The following is a 6000-nucleotide window of genomic DNA, read 5'->3' as shown; positions in this document are numbered from 1 at the left end:
CAACAAAGTTCTAAAGACTCCATGGCTTAAACAACACAAAATTATTTCCTCACAGTTCTGAGGGGTAGCAATCCACAATCAAGGTGTCAGCAAGGCTGGCTTATTCTGAAGGCTTCTCTCCTTGATGTTAAATGGCTACCTTCTCCCTGTATGTTCACATGGTTTTCCCTTGTGTGTCTTTGTGTCCTAATCTCTTCCTATAAGGAAATCAGTTATGTTGATTAGAGCCTACCCTATGCCCTCATTTTAACTTACCTCTTTAAAGACCCTGTCTCCAAAAACAGTTGCATTCTGAGGTACTGGGGGTTAGGACTTCAACATATGAATTTTGGGAGGATACTATTCAGCCTATAGCACTGGAAGTCAAGGACATATATTCTGAAAAATCTATTAATTGAAATTTTAAACTTAAATCATACATAAAAATAAGGTTTGTTGGTCTCAGGTAATGTATCACATATTGAACTTACTAAGAATAAATACTGTTCTAAATGGTACAAAAACATCACCATTTTGCAAATACTTACTAAATCTGATGATTTACACATGATAAACTCAGATATGAACAAACAAACAAACAGAAACAGAAGAGAAAGAAAAAAAAAACTTCATTGCAGAGGGATAGCTGTGAAACTGGCCTTTTGGTGTTACACTGATTTACCAATGAATTAGAGCAGACATGAGAGGACACTAGGAACACAGTCATAATAGTCTGTAACTCTGAGCATCAATGTGAAGACAGCAAAAGCTGAATGTTCAGTTTATAGTTAAGCACACTGTGTTGTATAAGAGGTATACATTCTGTTTTGGAGTTTCATCACCTCATTTATATTTCCTATATATATCGAGAAAGAATCATTAGAGGTGGTTCTCCATTTTTTATAGGAAAATTACCTTTATATTTCCCATTATTTCTTTTTTCACCTCTGAAGTTGTTTACTTGCTACTATTCTTACCTAGATTTTAGAAGGCACACTATCAATAAATGGACAAGCAAAAGCCAAAAGGATCATACTTATTATTTTTCTCAAATAGAGTATAAACTTCCTGAAGGCAGGACCCTGTCTCTCTCATCTTTGTACCCAACACAGCCATTAATATGGTGCTTTCTTCAATAAAACAGTGAGATACTATCAGACTATGAGATATTAAACTAGGAACACTTGATAGGATGGCCTTCTTATGCAAATTACTTAATCAAGCATTTGTAACATGCAGTGTAAGGATCTCTGGAGCTTCCAAGGATTGACTGAGGGTAAGTCAACCCTTAGTGCAGGATTTCTCATTCCCCTCACCATTGTGGCAAAACATCATAATTATGTGCATATATTCATTTCCTGAGGAAAGCAACCACCATTTATTTTATCAGAATGAGTTACATTTCTCCAATACAAAAAAAGCCATTATAAATTTTGTAGATGGTTATCTGAAGATTTTCCTGAAGAAATACATCTTGCAGTCAAATTTCTAACTCTATTAGCTCAAATACAACTGGCAACATCATAAAACAAAGAAAATGGTGTTTGTAGTAGTCTGTTTGGTCTTCCATAACAAAATACCACAGATTGGGTGGCTACCCAGCAGAAACTTACTTTCTTCAAATTCTGGAGCTTGGGAAGTGTAAGATCAAGGTGCTGTCAGAATTGGTTTTATTCTGAGGCCTCTTCTCTTCGTTTGTAGGCTGCAGCCATATCTTTCTCTCTGTACTCACATGACCTTTTCTTTGTGTGTGTGCAGAAACCAAGAGAGAATGCTTTATGGTATCTCTTCCTTTAAGAACAATAAGCCCATTAGATCAAAACCCCACCCTTGTGACCTCATTTAACCTTAATTACTTCCTCAGAGATCCTGTATCCATATACGGCACATTGGAAGCTGGGGCTTTACCTTATGAATTTTGGGGGACATAAATATTCAGTCCCAGAATTCATGTCCTTCTCATATGCAAATATATTCATTCTATCCCAGAAGCTCCAAAAGTCTTATTCCATCAACACTAAAAACTAAAGACCAAGGCTTCATTGAAATATTGTCTAAATCAGACACTGTACGTAGATGTACAAATTCATCTTGAGGTTTAATTCTTCTCCATCTGCAAATCTGTGAAACCAGACAGGTGTGCTTTCAAAACGCGATGGTGGAACAGACCTAAGATACTCATTTCTATTTCAAAAGGAAGAAATCAGAAAGGAAGAACGCGGTGACAAGTCCCAAAGAAGCTCAAGACCTAGCAAGGCAAATTCGAACAGATCTGAAGGCTTGAGAATAACGCTCCTTGGTTCAATGCTCTGCCTTCTGGACTCAGCCGGGCTGCAATACTGCACTGGAGTGGAGGTCCTGCCTCCAAAACTCTGGACAGAGGCTGTCTGACTGGTTGAAACTGAGTCAGTATCCCTGATGATCTCTAAATCACCCTAGGAGTCACTCTTCCCTTTTCTTATATAATAGAGCTTAAAGGAGGGCACTTGTGATGAGCACTAGGTGATGTAAATAAGTGATGAGTCACTAAATCCTACACCTGAAACTAATATTACACAGTACGTTAACTGATTGGAATTTAAGTGAAAACTTGAAAAATTAAATTAATTAAAATAAAATCTTAGTAAAATAAAAAAAAAAAAAAAAAAAGAAAAAGAAAAGCACCTGTCTGCCACCAGATAACTCTATGGCCTCATTGTATAAAGCCAAGAGATCTGACAGTCTTCCTTCAATTTGTACAACTTCCATCACTTTCAATTCAAACTGGCAGTCTATCTATTTATATAATCCCATAATCTATCTAGTGATCGTCCAGCCACATCTTCAGTGTTCTCTAGAGAACATGCTTTCTCATTTTTTGAAAATATGGACAGGCTGATTTTCCAAACATTAAATTTTCTCTTCAGTCTCTTTTTTTTCTTTTGGAGCCCTTAGCAGAATCACTTTTTAGCATCCATGTTTCCACAACTATCCCTTCATGGCAACTGACTTTCTCTAACATGCACCTTAAAACTCCTCCAGCCTCCACCTATTATCCCGTTCCAAAGTGCTTACCACATGTTTAAGCATTTGGTACAATAATATCCCACTTCGTAGTACCAAAACATGTATTAGTCTCAAGGGCTGCCATAACATCTTAACAACAGGGATTTATTTCTCACAGTTCTGGAAACTGGGAAGTCCAAGATCAAGGTGGCAATGGCCTCTTCTCTTTGCTTATAGGTGCCTGCCATCTCTCTATGTGCTCACATAGTATTTTCTCTGCGCACATGCAGAGAGAAAGAGAATGCACTGGTATCTTTTTTTATAAGGACATTAATCCTACTGAGTCAGGGTCCCACTCTACTGACCGTATTTGACTTTACTTGCTTCCTTACAGGCTCCATCTGCAAATATAGCAACACTGGGGTTTGGGCTTCAATATATGCATTTGGGGGGAACATATTTGGTCCATAACAGTGCTTTAATGGAAAAGAGGGACACAGGAAAAGTGAGTCCTCAAAACAATAAAAGTAAGAGGGCATTTTACATAATTAGAGAATAGGAGACTGGTTTCTTCGATACCAAAGATGGGGAATATGCCCTTATAATTGACCTATTTATAAATTAAACTCTCTGTATAATTCCACCATAGGAAAAGTAGTTCATTATTTTGCTTAAAATTAAAATGTCTAGGTAATATATTTCAATTCTTATGAGTTTGGAAGACACCATCAAGATAAAACTGCTAGCCTAAGAAATATTTCTTAAACGGAAAGAAATTGTGCAACTTAATTTCTCACCTTACTTGGCAACTTTATACATAGAATATTTGCAAGAAATGTAATTTTGAATAGTCTATGAAAAGCATGAGTGTGACAGTTCATATGTGGTGAATCTGTCTAAGACCTTGTTCCTTAAGCTTTTGTTCACATATCATTTGCAAAGACATCATTTAGTGATATATATTAAAGGATAGATTGCTTGGCTCCACAAAAATGCACTGGATAAGAATCTCCAAGTGCAAGAATTTAGAATTGTTAATTGAATAGTCTGGGATGTGATTTGTAAGTGATGTCCCCAGTGAAGAACTATGGGTCTAAAATGCATTTGTCTTATGACATATCATTTTTCTGAAAAACTGAGAACTATGTAGTAATTTTTTAAAATTTCTTTTTGGTGTTACTTATGAAAAATCTGTTATTAATTCAGCTCTCCTTTTTTTTTTTTCCCTAGGAATAGATCTCATGCTCTTGTATGCTCTGTGGTCCATGTCACTTTCAGAAGTGTGTGTTAAAGTAGGAAAATAAGTGGATTAATCAAGTGCTTCCAGCATATGGTGATTGAGTGTCCTGTTGTCATTTCACTTGGATACATCTAGTATTTAGACTGAATCCTGTGAACAGGCTTCCAGTCAGGATTATGCATGTACAGAGAAAAAATATCTTTCTGGCAGAAAACAAATGAAGGGACACATAGTAAGTACTATTTTTTTTTAAACATAGATGTCCAGTTCCCAGTGTCTAGGACCATTAAGTCAATTCAACTGATATGTATTCCTTATGTCACACTGGCTTTATTTCTCATAGTCAGAAACTGTGTGACAGGCTTTACGCTCCTTTGGTAAGAACATGGCATGCTCCAATATTAATTAATCAGTGATTCTGTAGCCAGGTCACTACAGCACAAATTGAAGCAAAGATCCCTTCAGTCTCTGGAGAAATTATGCTGTGTAAATTAGCAAATCCAGAAAAATAAGCCACTTAGCATGGGCTCTTATGTAGTCATGTCCACTGTGTATATTTTCATGCCACCACTGATTTGTGATTGTGAACAAAGGAGAAGTTAACAAAGAGAGACTACATTAGACCAATATATACTTTTTTTTTTTTTCATTTCACCACACATAATGACTAGTAAAAGGAACATCAATCAAAAGAACAATTTTGTTCAGGGGACTCTGAAGATTTTATTAGACTATTTTTCCCAGTTTATTAGGAATGGCAAGAAAAAGTTCTGTACTTAGTAAATCAGTGTATTTTTCTGGCTAGAAATCACAAAATATTAAAGTATGAGAGAGGTGACAGATTATTTTGCTATTACCTACTAATTTACTACATAGAAATATGAGACTCAAGCAGATTAAGTGGCTTATCTAATGTCACAAAGATAATTAGTAAAAAGTGGAACAAAACCTCTGGTTCATTGCTTTTTGGGTACTTTTAAATATGCTCTGCTGCTTTCATGTTTTCCAGATTTGCAACAGTGCAAATGAGAGTGAATGGTCCATACTTGAAAGGAATCTTTCTGTTGAAGTAGAAATCCAAGTCAGAACATTTGCAGAGAGGAAATGTCATTTCTATAATTAAGTGAGAAGAGAAAGAAGTCTTGGCATGTTGATTACCTGGGACAGAGCACTGGAAGGTCATTTGCAGTTACAGCATCAAATAAAACGAAAGAAAAGAGGAAATAGTCGATTTTAGGTAGCTTATGCCCTAAACATTGTCAGAGTCAGAAAGGTTATTTTTTTCACCAGAGTAGCCTATAGCTTTATATAGACAATAATTTTATATTTATATTTTATATATTTTTATAAAATTTTATATTTATTTATATAAATAATATAGCTTTATATAGACAATATTTTAGCACTAGATACAGTATTTACCATTTTTTCTCCTGGTATCTGTTAAAAATTCTCTTTATTACATTAATGACAAAATATAATTATATACACACACACACACACACACACACACTTAGTGAAATACTAAAGTGGTACCCCTATGTAAGTTATTTACAAGCAAGACAGTTTGGTTTATTAACTATTTATATGTATTTAATTAATCTTAAAATGTGTACCCATAGATGAATACTAATACTAAATTATATAAATATAATAACACATCTCATTCCTGTTATATTTTGTGAAAAGCAATAAATCATTATTGAGAAACACAAATCATCTATTTTCTGTTGTTTTTTTTCTCCTGAAGGTTTTCAAAGTTGGAAAATAAAAAGTCTTGTTTTTCATATTTAGAA

General features: G+C 35.0%; 1 long non-coding RNA gene across 1 annotated transcript in view; it reads right to left on the bottom strand.

Moving 5' to 3' along the window:
* Positions 1 to 4915: 4915 nt before the first annotated feature.
* The window catches only part of LOC123587965, a 181248-nt gene continuing 180163 nt past the window's right edge, over positions 4916 to 6000 (bottom strand). Inside the window, exon 3 of the long non-coding RNA XR_006707633.1 lies at positions 4916 to 5375. This is a non-coding gene — a long non-coding RNA (uncharacterized LOC123587965). The remainder of the gene's footprint in view (positions 5376 to 6000) is intronic.

Source organism: Leopardus geoffroyi, chromosome D3, assembly GCF_018350155.1.
Source record: "Leopardus geoffroyi isolate Oge1 chromosome D3, O.geoffroyi_Oge1_pat1.0, whole genome shotgun sequence".
Lineage (NCBI taxonomy): Eukaryota > Metazoa > Chordata > Mammalia > Carnivora > Felidae > Leopardus > Leopardus geoffroyi.
The sequence above is the reverse complement of the archived record's forward strand: the minus strand, read 5'-3'. Positions and strand labels throughout refer to the sequence as shown.